Source organism: Vicugna pacos, chromosome 19 (genome assembly GCF_048564905.1).
Source record: "Vicugna pacos chromosome 19, VicPac4, whole genome shotgun sequence".
NCBI lineage: Eukaryota > Metazoa > Chordata > Mammalia > Artiodactyla > Camelidae > Vicugna > Vicugna pacos.
In genome coordinates, this window is record NC_133005.1 from 29,240,474 (window position 1) to 29,252,813 (window position 12,340).

General features: G+C 44.1%; 1 long non-coding RNA gene across 1 annotated transcript; it reads right to left on the reverse strand.

Moving 5' to 3' along the window:
- Positions 1-236: 236 nt before the first annotated feature.
- Positions 237-11,443, reverse strand: LOC140687283 (uncharacterized). Its single transcript, XR_012061473.1, has 4 exons — positions 11,375-11,443; positions 3,678-3,851; positions 2,903-2,964; positions 237-378 (listed from the first exon to the last, which is right to left on the reverse strand). It is a non-coding gene; the product is annotated as an uncharacterized lncRNA (long non-coding RNA).
- Positions 11,444-12,340: the final 897 nt, after the last annotated feature.

Sequence of the window (12,340 nt, forward strand, 5' to 3'; positions counted from 1 at the left end):
TTCTGTGACATAGACAGTGGTCTATTCGTACTTCATTTACATAATTTCATTTAATCCTCACAATAACCCAGTGAAGGTACTCTTATTGTCTTCATTTTTCAAATGAGAACACTGAGGCTCAAATAGATGAAGCGCTCCAACTTCTCACCTAGTAAGCAGCTGTAGATCCAGGATTCAAATCTGGGCAATATGACTTTTAACCACTTCCAAACACTTTTAACCACTTCCATATAATATAGGACTTCTTAGAGCCTTTAATACACTGATGGGCACTCTGAATCTCCAAGAGTGGTTGTGTAGGATTTCACCCTATTCCAGTTAAACCTCTTTCATGACTATGGCTCTGAAGACATGCTTTGGGAAATGTCCTTGCAGATGCTGAGCAGGATAAAAATCGAGGAGAAGTCATTGAAGTAGGCTGTGCAATAGTCAGGTTTTGATAGATGTGGTAAGGAACAGTCCCTCAAATATCAGTACCTCATAACAACCCAATTTATTTCTCTCTTACATAACATTTTAGCAACTGCAGTTTGGCTGCAGCTCTGTTTAGTAAGATTTTCATTTTGGGATTCATGTTGAAGGAGGCAAGGAGTCATCCTAATCTAGGGCACACTATTCTCATGACAGAAGGGAAGATTATGAGATCTGGTAGAAACTTGCCACACATCTTAACTTCTGCACAGACATAAGATATGTTACATTTGTACACTTGCCACTGGCCAGAGCATGACAAGTGTTCAGGCCCAAAGTCAGTGAGAATGTATACTCTCTTTACAGGTAATGAAGGAGTAAATAATTCCAACAATATGGAAAATGGAGTCATTGAGAGCTATCAAGCAGGCATCTTCAGTAGTAGAAGGGAAGGAAGTTGGAAGTTGTACTACAAAGATTTTAGGGATAGCAAGGGAGATGTGAGAGTGGGAGAAATCAGGAGGGATGTGAGCAGATATTTTTTATGGTTTACCATGGCCTCATGGGTCAGTAACAGAGTCCATCCAGCCTAGGACATGATGCTGGAGGCACCACCTGGAATGCAGGGGGTACCTGGATATCCTCTTTGATATCAGTCCCTGATGTTAGAAATGTGTGGCTGGCTTTCTCATTTCCCTATGCCTTACACTTTCAGAGAGCCCTCTGCACAAACTTTTTTGAACCTATTTATATACCTTCATTTACTTTCCTACCCCCTTTCGATTGCTCCCTAATCAGCAGCTGATGATGCCCACCCTGTAACCTGAATGTGATGTCATCTCTGCTATCGTTCAAGAAATAGCACATAGTTGTTAAATAGGGGAGTTCATTTTTAGAACGCTGCCTGCTGTTTATCGTCTCCTTCTTTACAAAGGTGATTAAGATTTATTTTCACTTGGATGAAAACAGCCTTCATTGATTTCTGCCCCATAGAGAGAGAGGAGGACACTCACATTAGGCAGAGAGGAGGTTAACCCTTTTCTTCCCGACACTGAAGAAGGCTACATAAATGCCTTCCAGGTTGTATTTAATGGATAAACAGAGTCTGAATTGTCTTGCTTTGTACAGAAGCAGCAAACCCAGAAGTCAGAGATTGTGGCCTCTCTGTGCTCAGAAGGGAGGCTATTTTCAGGATTCTAGCTCTCCGGAAGCTTTGTCAAGGGGTCAGCGTGACTTGCCCCAAACCAGCTCTAACTGTGGCCTTCCATTCTCTCAGGCTGGGATCAGTACTGCCTTTCCGTCACCCTCTACGTGTCCATGTCTTCAGACTCTGTATCCTTATCTGAAAAGATACTTCTACATTTTTAGGTATTTGTTATAGCAACATCCGACTTCCAGTTATCAAAATCTGTATTAGTTTCCCATTGCTGCTGTAACAAGTTGCCGCACACTTAATTGCTGAAAACAATACAGATTTATTACCTTATAGTTCTAGAAGTCAGAGTTTGAAATGGGTCTGATGGGGCTAAAAGCAGGGTGTTGACAAGGTGGAATTCCTTCTAGAAGCTCTAAAGGAGAATCCATTTCTGGGCTTTTCCAGCTTCTAGAAACTGTCCACATTCCTTGACTCTTGGTCCCCTTCCATCTTCAAAACCAACAATGAATGGCTGGTCAAATGTCTCTCACAGTGTTATCTCTTTGGTTCCTATTCTTCTGCCTCCCTTTTCCCCATTTAAGCACACTTGTGATTACACTGAGCCCATCTGGATAATCCAGGATAATCTCCTTATCTTAACGTAAGCTGATTAGCAACCTTAATTCCATCTATAACCCTTGACATGTAGCCTTAACGTATTCACAGGTTCTGCAGATTAGGACATGGACATTTTGACTGGGGGGTGCGCATTGTTGTCTCTACCATAACATCTAAATCTTTTGCTCTTGTCAAATGCGCAAATGGAGATGATATTTTACTTGCATTGGTGAGGATGTCTTCTTTACTTAGTCTACTAATTCAAATGCTAATCTTTACTGGAGATGCCCTCACAGACACACCTAGAAATCATGTTTTACCAGCTACCTGAGCATTTCTTAACCCAGCGACATTGGCACATAAAATTAACCATCACTTGATCAGAGCTGAAGGGGCAGATCATGTGGGGCGTTAGAAAGCATGGTAAGAATTTTGGCATTTTTTTCTGAGATCCATGAGATGTCTTTGGTCTCCATCTCTCCATTTTCTTCGGAGAGAATAAAATACTTTTATATTGTTACAGTAAAAAATTTCCACCACAGTTATTAAATGAATGAGTGAATGAATGAATACCTGTGTTCCATGCATGTTTAACATCCGAACATAAATATACGTACGTATACATGTGACCGTTGGTTTCTGCCTTCCTCCCTGTGGCATTTATTAACATGGAAGAATAACTGGAGTTTGACAGAAGCCAAGTTATTTTGCAAGCAAAGCAGTTCGAGCACATTTTACCTTTTGGAAACATGCCGTGTAAGCTTCAGGGAGGACAGGCCAGTTCCTGGGGAAGTATTTAGCTGTTAAAAGAACCTGACATTAGATTTAAATTGACTGATGAAGTGGCATCTGATTTGCATACAGCCAGGCAGTCCTGGGTAACTTTTGGAAAGCCCCAAATTCCTTATTGTGCAGGGGGAGCTTGAAGACTGTTGATGGCAAGTCAATGGATTAAGGAAGGGTTTCTGGGAGTCATGAAACTAGAAGCATGAGAAGTCCTTCAACTCTACTGCTTCCCATAGAACGCTTACCATAAATGATGATGGTGGTTGGGAAGATACACAGGAACATGAAAAAATGCTTATTATCAAATGCCAGGTGGAATGCCAACAATGTATGGAATGGTGTGAGTGATTTTTTATGTGTATGTAAAAATCTGCCTAGGAAAAATATGGGACGTCCTGACATCAAAGCATTGATGGTGGTCGTGTGAGGATAGTGGGGCCATGGTTAACGTGTCTGATGATAAAAAATTAAAATAGCTAATCTTTGTTGAGCATTTAGCACGTACCTGGCATTGTATTCTGCATTTTATGCGGATCATCATCTCTAAACTGCATGAAAACCCTAATGAGGTAGGTGCTCAGTGGGGAATGGGGCTGAGCAATCTGCCTGAGAGAGGTTCTTTGGTCTCCTCAATGTCACACGGGTGATGTGTTAGTCAGTATAGGGAAAGGTATACAGTGATAACAAAAATCCCAAATCTCATTGATCTGACAAAGTGAAAGCTTACCTCTCACATGCCACGGTCTGCTGTGGCTCAGATGACTCTTCTTGATGGTTCTACCTGGAAGGTGACTTGGGAACCCTTGATGTTCCCATCTTGTAACTTTGTCCCCTCAAGGTTCTTGTGTCCAGCCTTGCAGACCCGAGTGTGGTGAACTCTCACCTGTGAGTTAAGAACAGCCTTGGGACAGAAGTGACACTTCACTTGATTTGATTATGGGGTTTTGTTGTGGTAAAATACACACAACATAAAATTGACAATTTTTGCCATTTTAAAAATGTACAATCTAGTGGCATCTAGTACATTCATGATGTTGTGCACCCATCACCTCTATCTGGTTCCAGAAGAAGGCAGGAGGTGGCAGGTGAGTAACATCTCAAGGCAATGGAGCTCCAAAGAGGCTAAGTTTTGAACCAGCAAGAACAGATTTTTCTACTAAGTAGAAAGGAGGCTCATTAGCAAAACAGGGTCATTTGAACAGTGCTTAGACTTTAAGTGCATCAGAATCACCCAGAGGACTGATTAAAGCACAGATAGCTGTGCCCCGCCCCCAGTTTCTGGTTTGCCAGGTCTACAGCAGAGTGTCGGGATCTGCATTTCTAACACGTTCCTGTGTGGGTGATGAGGCTGATGGTTTGAGGGCCACACCCAGAGACCTAGTGATTTACAGAGGATAAAGAATAGTAATTGTTGACATTTATAAGACTTGTACCCCTGATATAAATATTCAGGGCACACTCTTGCAGTAAAAATTTAGACTACATAAAAGTGAGTGTCCCTTCACTTCCTTGACCTGCCTCACCCCATCTTCATCATACTGGTCAGGGGCAGCCTCTGGTGGCAGGCTCTTGTGTGTTACTCAAGCCATATTCTATGCACTTAGAAAGATGTATCTATAAATACGAGTGTATCTTGTGTTTTATATCAGTTTTACACAAACATAGGCTTCCTATATAGTCTGTTCTGCAACTGGCTTTTTCCCCCTCACTCAACGTCTTAGAGCTTGTTCCAAAAGATTAACATGGAGATTGACATCATGCTTTTTAATACAGCGTAATGTTCCCACTTTCTTCTCTTTTCCTAATCATTTGTAATGAAGTCATATTTCTTCCATAGTAGTAATAATAGAACATTTAAAATAGCAGTGGAAAGAATAGTCATAATAGCAATTTATTGAGGGACAATTTATTAAGTGCCAGCACTATGTAAGTCTTTGTGCATTATCTTTTTTAATCCTCTTGGTAACTCTGTGGGATCGGAGTTATTATTGTACTTTACAGATGAGGAAATCGACGCATAGATGGATTAAGTAACTTGGCTCAATATAGTATATTCAGTAGGTGGTAGAGCCAGGATTTGAATGTAGATTTAACTTCCTTCAAAGACTGTTCTTTTAATCATTATTCCTTAATGTTTGTATTTGTTAAGACCTATTCTTTTTCTTTTGTCCCTGTGCTATCCAGGAGGTCCTTGTTATTTATCTATTTTATGTATAGTAGTGTGTGTTTGTTAATCCCAAACTCTTCATTTATCCCTCCCCCTCCCTCTCTGGCAACCATAAGATTGTTTTCTATGTCTGTGAGTCTGTTTCTGTGTTGCAAATAAGTTTCTTTGTCTCATTTTCTAAATGCCACAAATAAGTGATATATTTCATAGCATAATATTTGTCTTTCTGTCTGATTTACTTCATTTAGTATGATAATCTGTAGGCCCATCTATGTTGCTGCAAATGGCATTATATTCCATTCATTTTAATGGCTGAGTAATATTCCATTGTGTGTGTGTGTGTGTGTGTGTGTGTGTACACCATATCTTCTTTATTCAGTCATCTGTCAGTGGACACTTAGGTTGCTTCCACATCTTGGTGCATGTATCTTTTCAAATTAGAGTTTTTATCTTTTCCAGATATATGCCCAGGAGTGAAATTGCTGGATCATATGATAATTCTATTTTTAGCTTTTTAAGGAACTCCAGACGGTCCTCCATAGTGGCTGCACTGATTTGCATTCCCACCAACAGTGTAGGAGGGCTCCCTTTTCTCTACACCCTTTCCAGTATTTATTATTTGTAGACTTTTGATGATGATCATTCTGACTTGTGTGGGGCGCTACCTCATTGTAGTTTTGATTTGCATTTCTCTAATGATTAGCCATGTTGAGCATCTTTTCATGTGCCTATTGGCTATCTGCATGTCTTCTTTGGATAAATGTCTTTTTAGGTCTTCTGTCCATTTTTTGCAGTCAAATGCTCTACCCCTGAGCTCTACCTGCTTCTGCCCATTTTTGGATGGGTTTGTTTGTTTTTTTGATGTTGAGTTGTACAAACAGTTTGTCTGTTTTGGAGATTAAGCCCTTATTGGTTGCATTTTTGTGAATATTTTCTCCCAGTCTGTAGGTTGGCTTTTCATTTTGCTTATGGTTTCCTTTACTGTGCAAAACTTCTCTAATTTTGATTAGGTCTCATTTGTGTATCTTTGCTTTTATTTCTTTTGCCTTGGGAGACTGACCTAAGAAAACATTGCTATGATTTATGTCAGAGAATGTTTTACCTACGTTCTATTCTTTATAAGAGTCAGTAGAAGCCACTGAGTCATTTTCAGTGATGAGAATGACAAGAGCCTGATGTGAAAAGTTAAATGAACTAGCTTAACAACCACAGAGGACAGAAATGCCATGAAGAGACTGGCTAAGTGCTCCAGGAGTGGATCGTATAGTATTTGCTCCTTTCTCTAGAGTTTGGGGTGAGCTCTGTGGACTGGAGCACTTAGTGTCAGACTACGAGTTCCCTTTATGTGGCTCCAGGACAAGATTCCTTAGCTTAGCTTAATACAGTAAGAGCTAACTCAGTCTTTCTTATTCTGTGCTGCTTTTCGTTCTATAGGGTATTTGGGTTCCCCATTCTTCTTCCTAGCCCAGTGCTGGACCCTGATGTTATTCCCTGCCTATCACAGTAATGATACTTTTGGTTTGCAAAATTTAAAAGAGCCAGTTTACACTAGCTTAAATGACACAGGAAATTTATTGGCTGTAACTGACTAGTTCAGAGATTCCAGGCTTCAGGCATGGTTTGATCAAGGTGTTGGTACGCCCCACTGGGTTTGTTTTAGCTGGATTGGTTTCATGATGTGTCAACTTGGCTAAGTTATACTGCGTTTCCAAAAATTCCTTTACCTATATATTTCCTATTAGGGTGCATCACAAAAGACAGCTTCAGGCAAGATTTGGAGGATGGAAATGAAGCTTTTTTGTTTTTCTTACTCAGAAGCTCAGAGAGTTGAGGCAAGCACATGGAGTTGAGGAGGGCATCGGGTATCCTATTTCTTAGTCATATGCTCTGTCACTCATTCTGCAGCTGGGTCAGAGTGGCTGGGCTCTGAGGAGTTACAGCCTTGGTTACACGTCCCAGGACTGCGAAACCTTCAGCCCGGTGGCAAACATGGGCTACCAATCCAGGTCCCTTCTCCTCTGGTTGGAGCCCTTATTGTCCTTCTGTTCTGAAAATGGGCAGACCATCCAATCAAGTGAAATATGCTCCAATAATGTTACACTTCATGCCTGGGCTCAAGTTCAGGATTTTAGTCCCTTCCTTCCCAGGAAATTCTTGGTTCCTTGAAAGATTACCTCACTTCTCCTTACTAAGATATTTCTGCATCCCTAGGTGCAGTGGAAGAAGTACCCTGTGTCAGGTGAGGAGGGCACTCATTACACCTTTCCGCCGAGTGAAATGTCTCCTCCCACCTAATTTGCATAACCAAGAGAGTCCCCAAAGTTGCTCTTCTCAGAGCTAAGAAGGCAGAGTGCTTTGCTGGGTCACTTTGCAGAGATGAGTCCCCAGCTGCTCTTGTGGAAGAATTAAATTTCTGCCTTACCAAGCAACCCCTTGTTCCTGAACTGACTGTATGTGTCTTTATGAGATGATCTGCTATTGATCACCCTGTAGATGCCCATGAAGCTGCCCCTGGGATCTCAGACACAGCCTAGAGCCCATTTCACATCCAAGTGAATAAGTGGAGAGATGTTTATTTGATAAATACAAGTTTCTACTGAATCCAAGTGTACAGGGAAGACAGAGGGAATAGGTGAATTCGGAAGGATGGACAGGATTTGAGAGGGGGATGGAGGGCTTGAGAAGGGAGGGATGCTGTAAAGAAAGACATGGGGGTGAGACCAGAGAGGACTGCAGTCCTAGGGGAAGTGACGAATCTGGGAGTGGAGGCCTGAGCTCTGGCCCCGCCACTGTCGATGTGGCCTCAGTGGTGGGCGCTGTTGTGTCCTGTCCAGCACAGAACAGATCCGAATTTGCAAGGAAGAAACTTTGTTCAACGAATCACTTATGAGGCAGAGAATAGGAACGTGGAATGCCTGTATCTGGCTTGTCAAAGTTAGACAAGGGGGGCATCTGTGACTCTAAACCTTAGTCACATGGGGACAGGAGGTACTCTGTTCCCTGGAACACAAAAGGGTGGCAGGATTTCTTAACCTTCCCTGCTTTCCAAGATCACAGGGCTCAGGTAAAGTTCAGACTCTGGTGGATCCCTTTCACCAACTCTGTGTGCTTCTAAGGGCTTTGCTGAGTGGGAGAGGCACCTGAGTTTCCCATCCGTGCCTTGGGGTGGATCATTGATTTGAACACGTGGCTTTGACTGCAGATCTCTTTCTCTGTGTGAAGTTCTAGGAGTCCAGAGGGCCTACCAGGCAGAACTGGAGATGCTGAAGTCTGAGTAGGGGAGAGGCTCAGTGCCCACCCCCATCACTCCCATCTGCTTTCCTGACTTTGGGAACAGCTCCTGTGGGCGCTGCACCCTTTCCTCAACCCCTTGGGGCTCCGTGGACACAGTATAAAAGCTCTGGTCTGGATGGTGATGCTCTGGTTCCATGATGTCCTTGGCGTCAGTGCTGGTACTTGTTCCCGCAGCTTCCGGCTGGGAGTGGCCCCCTGCTCCTGAGCCCACGGTGCTTCTGGTAGGGCTGCTGTGCCCTCACTGTGGCTTTACCCCACTGGCGGCGTCCTCCTGGAAGGCGGTGCTTCTGGCCAATCCTACAGCCCCACATTCTTCTCTGAGATCTTGAGTTTGCAAGGAGGTTCCCACAATTTGTGACCCCATGGAGTTCCTGATTATTGTTTTGAACTTGTGCCCATGGATTTAACTCCTAGGAATCCAAAGACAAGCATCTTTGGAGTGGGAACTTCAGGGTCAGGGTTCCCAGATGTGAATCAGCTGGGGCAGCCCAAGGAGGTATGTACGCGGGGTCCATCTAGCCAGCCCCCAAGTGAGCACATGCCTTGCTCTGTCAAGACATGGGTTGCGGCAGAAATGGAAGGAAAGGCGCAGGGGCTGAGTTGGCATTAAGACGCTCCGCGTTCTTCTACCAGTGATGATACAATGTGATTGATGCCTTTTACATTCATTGGGGACTTATTACGTGCCAGGCATTGTGCTAAAAGCATCTAATCTTCACAACAGTCCTGTGAAGGAGGTTCCATTCTTAGTCCCATTCTACAGATGAAGAAACTGAGGCTTAGCAGTTTGTGCAAGATCACACGGTTAATGTGTTGGCGGCAGGTAAAACCCAGGCAGTCTGACTCCAGACCTCCCCCTCCTCCAGGAACCACTGGTGTCTCCCCAGACACACTCGGGAGATGGCCTGCATGCACGTGTGTGGACAGGTGTGCGTGTGTACAGGATTGAGGGCACAGGGGGGTCGGTGCCCAAGCAGGAGAGAGGAAATATGATCTCTGTGCTGTGTGTGGGCCTCGTGACTGCAGTCAGGCCAGGCGCCGGCCTGCTCTAGCTCACTTTTATGTTTTTATTTAGAAGCTTCAATACCAGAGCTGATGGCAGAAAATGTGCAGTCAAACGCGGGAGGCCGCTGGGTAATGGCCCCTGTAAAGTGTTAATTGCCTATTGAGACTGCAGACTTTGTCGATGCGTGGGGATCTGAGCTATCGACAGGCCCTTATTTATTTCGGGCCCACAAAGCGGGCTCCTCGGAACAGGCTTCCAATCAGTCACGCTTCCCCAGGCCGGCCAAGGAGCGCCAGTCGATAAGTCTGCCTGCTGCCTTAACCCTTTGAAGTTGGAGGTGGCGTCTGTGGGGCTGGCTTTTCCAAGTGCCTCCCCACGGGGGAGCCTCCACCCGCAGGGGTCATGAAGGAAAGTCCCTGAGGACCAGTGCTGACTCCACACCAGGGCAGGGAGCCGTGGGCTTTCCATGTGTTTTCTCTTGCCACTTGGAGAGGCGGGTAGAATCTGTCTGGATGGAAGAGGCAGAGAAGTTGGCTCAGAGAAGTTGAGCGAACTGTTTTTTATGGCAATTAGCACGTTGCAGACTGTTGTGAGCCGAATTGTACTCCCCGCCCCCAGTTAATACATTGAAATCCTAACCTCCCATACCTTAGAATGGGACCCTATTTCGAGACAGGATCTTTAAAGAGGTGATTAAGGTTAAATGAGGTCATTAGGAGAGGTCCTAATCCAATATGACAGTGTCCTTATATGAAGAGATTAGGACACAGACACCAATAGAAGACACGGGGGAGGATGGCCACCTACAGACCAACGAGAGAGGTTACAGAAGAAATCGACTCTGCTGACCCTTTGATCTCAGCCTCCTTGCCTCCAGAACTGTGAGAAAATCCATTCCTGTTGTCTAAGCCACCCAATGTGTGGCACTTTATGGCAGCCCGAGCAAACAGATACGAATTCCAACCAGCTGGCCAAGCGCACGAATTGAAAATATCCCAGAGGAAGGGCTCTGGACCCAAAGGAACAGTTATTGGTGAAGGTGTCCACGTGCTACTCCTCTGACATGATCAGTTTTGCCTTTGGAAGGAAAAGCCCACTGTGGTTACTGTGCTTGGAGAATGGTTGGTAGGATGCGAGAGCGGAGAAAGGAGACAGAGGATGCTCTGCACACCAGGCAAGAGAGGATGGTGGCTTGACCGCGAGTAGGGGCAATGGAGAATGAGAGAAGTGGACGCATCTGAAACAGATTTTGAAGATGGAATTGATAAAGTTTGCTGATGGATTGGGAGCAGCAGGGAGAGGGAAGGAGTTGACAAGGATGGTGTTCTGATTTCTTTCCGGCTTCAGCAAAGCCCCAAAATTGGCTGGAGCAATTTACCAGGGGAGAAGGCAAGAAGGCATATCCACTGGGTGGCAGATGGTCACTTGCTTTAAGTGAGCTGTGCTCTGGAGCGGGTACGTTTATCCAATGAAGGTTGTGTGAATCTGTTCAGCCCTTTGCCCACGCCTCTTGCACACAGACGACTCCAGATATCACGTGGTTGCTTTTCCTACTTCAGAACTAGACTGTATTTTGTCAAGGGTAACATCAAATTTCCCAAGTTCTCTTCGAAGCCCTGTAACTAGTTCTGACTCCTCCTCAATGGATGACTTTTGAAATCTACATCTGGTCTTGTGACTTCTGAATAAGCTGTATTTTTGGTTGTGTAATATGTGTAACACAAAGTCGATCATTTAAACCCTTTTAAAGTGCATACTGCAGCGGCATTAAGTACAGTCATCATGTTGTAAAACTATCAACAGCTAGTCCCAGAACTTCTGTTTTTTTTCAGTTTTATGGCTGAATTTATACAAGGTACATTGTCAGAGTAACCAAGGGCTTGTCCAAGGAAGGTTAGTTAGCAGAAACTATAATGGATCTTCAAATAACAAAGTGCTGAAACCAGACTTTTCTTACCAATTTTGGAATAAAGAGCTGCGGTGCTCCATTGGCTGATGTCCTCCTGCAGAACCAAGTGTATTACAGAACTGTGATCATTCCCCCCCACCCCCCAAAAAGCCCCTGTACCCATCAAGCGGTCACTCCCCACTCCCCCTAACATCTCATCCCCTGGCAACCACTGATCATCTTTCTCTCTCTATGGAGTTACCGATTCTAGAATTTAAAACAGAACCATGCACTATGCGGCCTTTTGTGTCTGACTTTTTCACTTACATGAATGTTTTTGAGGCTCATCATGATGTATTATCTGCTGATATGTGTTGTGGACATGTTGTGGCAAGTATTAACACTTCATGCCTTTTTATGGCCAAATAATATTCCATTGTATGTATATACCACATTTTGTTTATCTATTCGTCAGTTTTTGAACATTTGGATTGTTTTTACCTTTTGGTTCTTATGAATAGAACTGTTCTGGACGTTTGTGTCCACATTTTGGTTTGGATGCCTGTTTTCAGTTCTTGTGGGCATACATCAAACAGTGGAACTGCTGGATCGTGTAGTATTTCTATGTTTAACTTACTGAAGAATCTACACAAGGCATATTGGAGATGACTCTTAACTCCCATTTTAGAGAAGAGGAAACAGAGGCCTGGAATGATCTCAACCATCATCTGGGCACCGTCAACTCTCAACTCTTTAACTCCTGCCCAAATCTCCTCCAGGGTCCTTATACTCAAACATTGGATGCCTGGTGGTCATTTCTACCTGGCTATCTCACAGCACCTCAAGTGCAGCATATCTGAAACTGAACCCACCATCTCCTTCCCCTCCTCCCCATAATAGCTCCCTTTCCTATTTCCCATCTCAGTGAATGATGCCACCGCTCCATCAGGCATCCTCAGCCATCACCTCTGGCCTCTCAAAGGATGGGACCATTATTGACTGTGTGTCGGTGGGCAAGTCATCATTCTCTCTGTG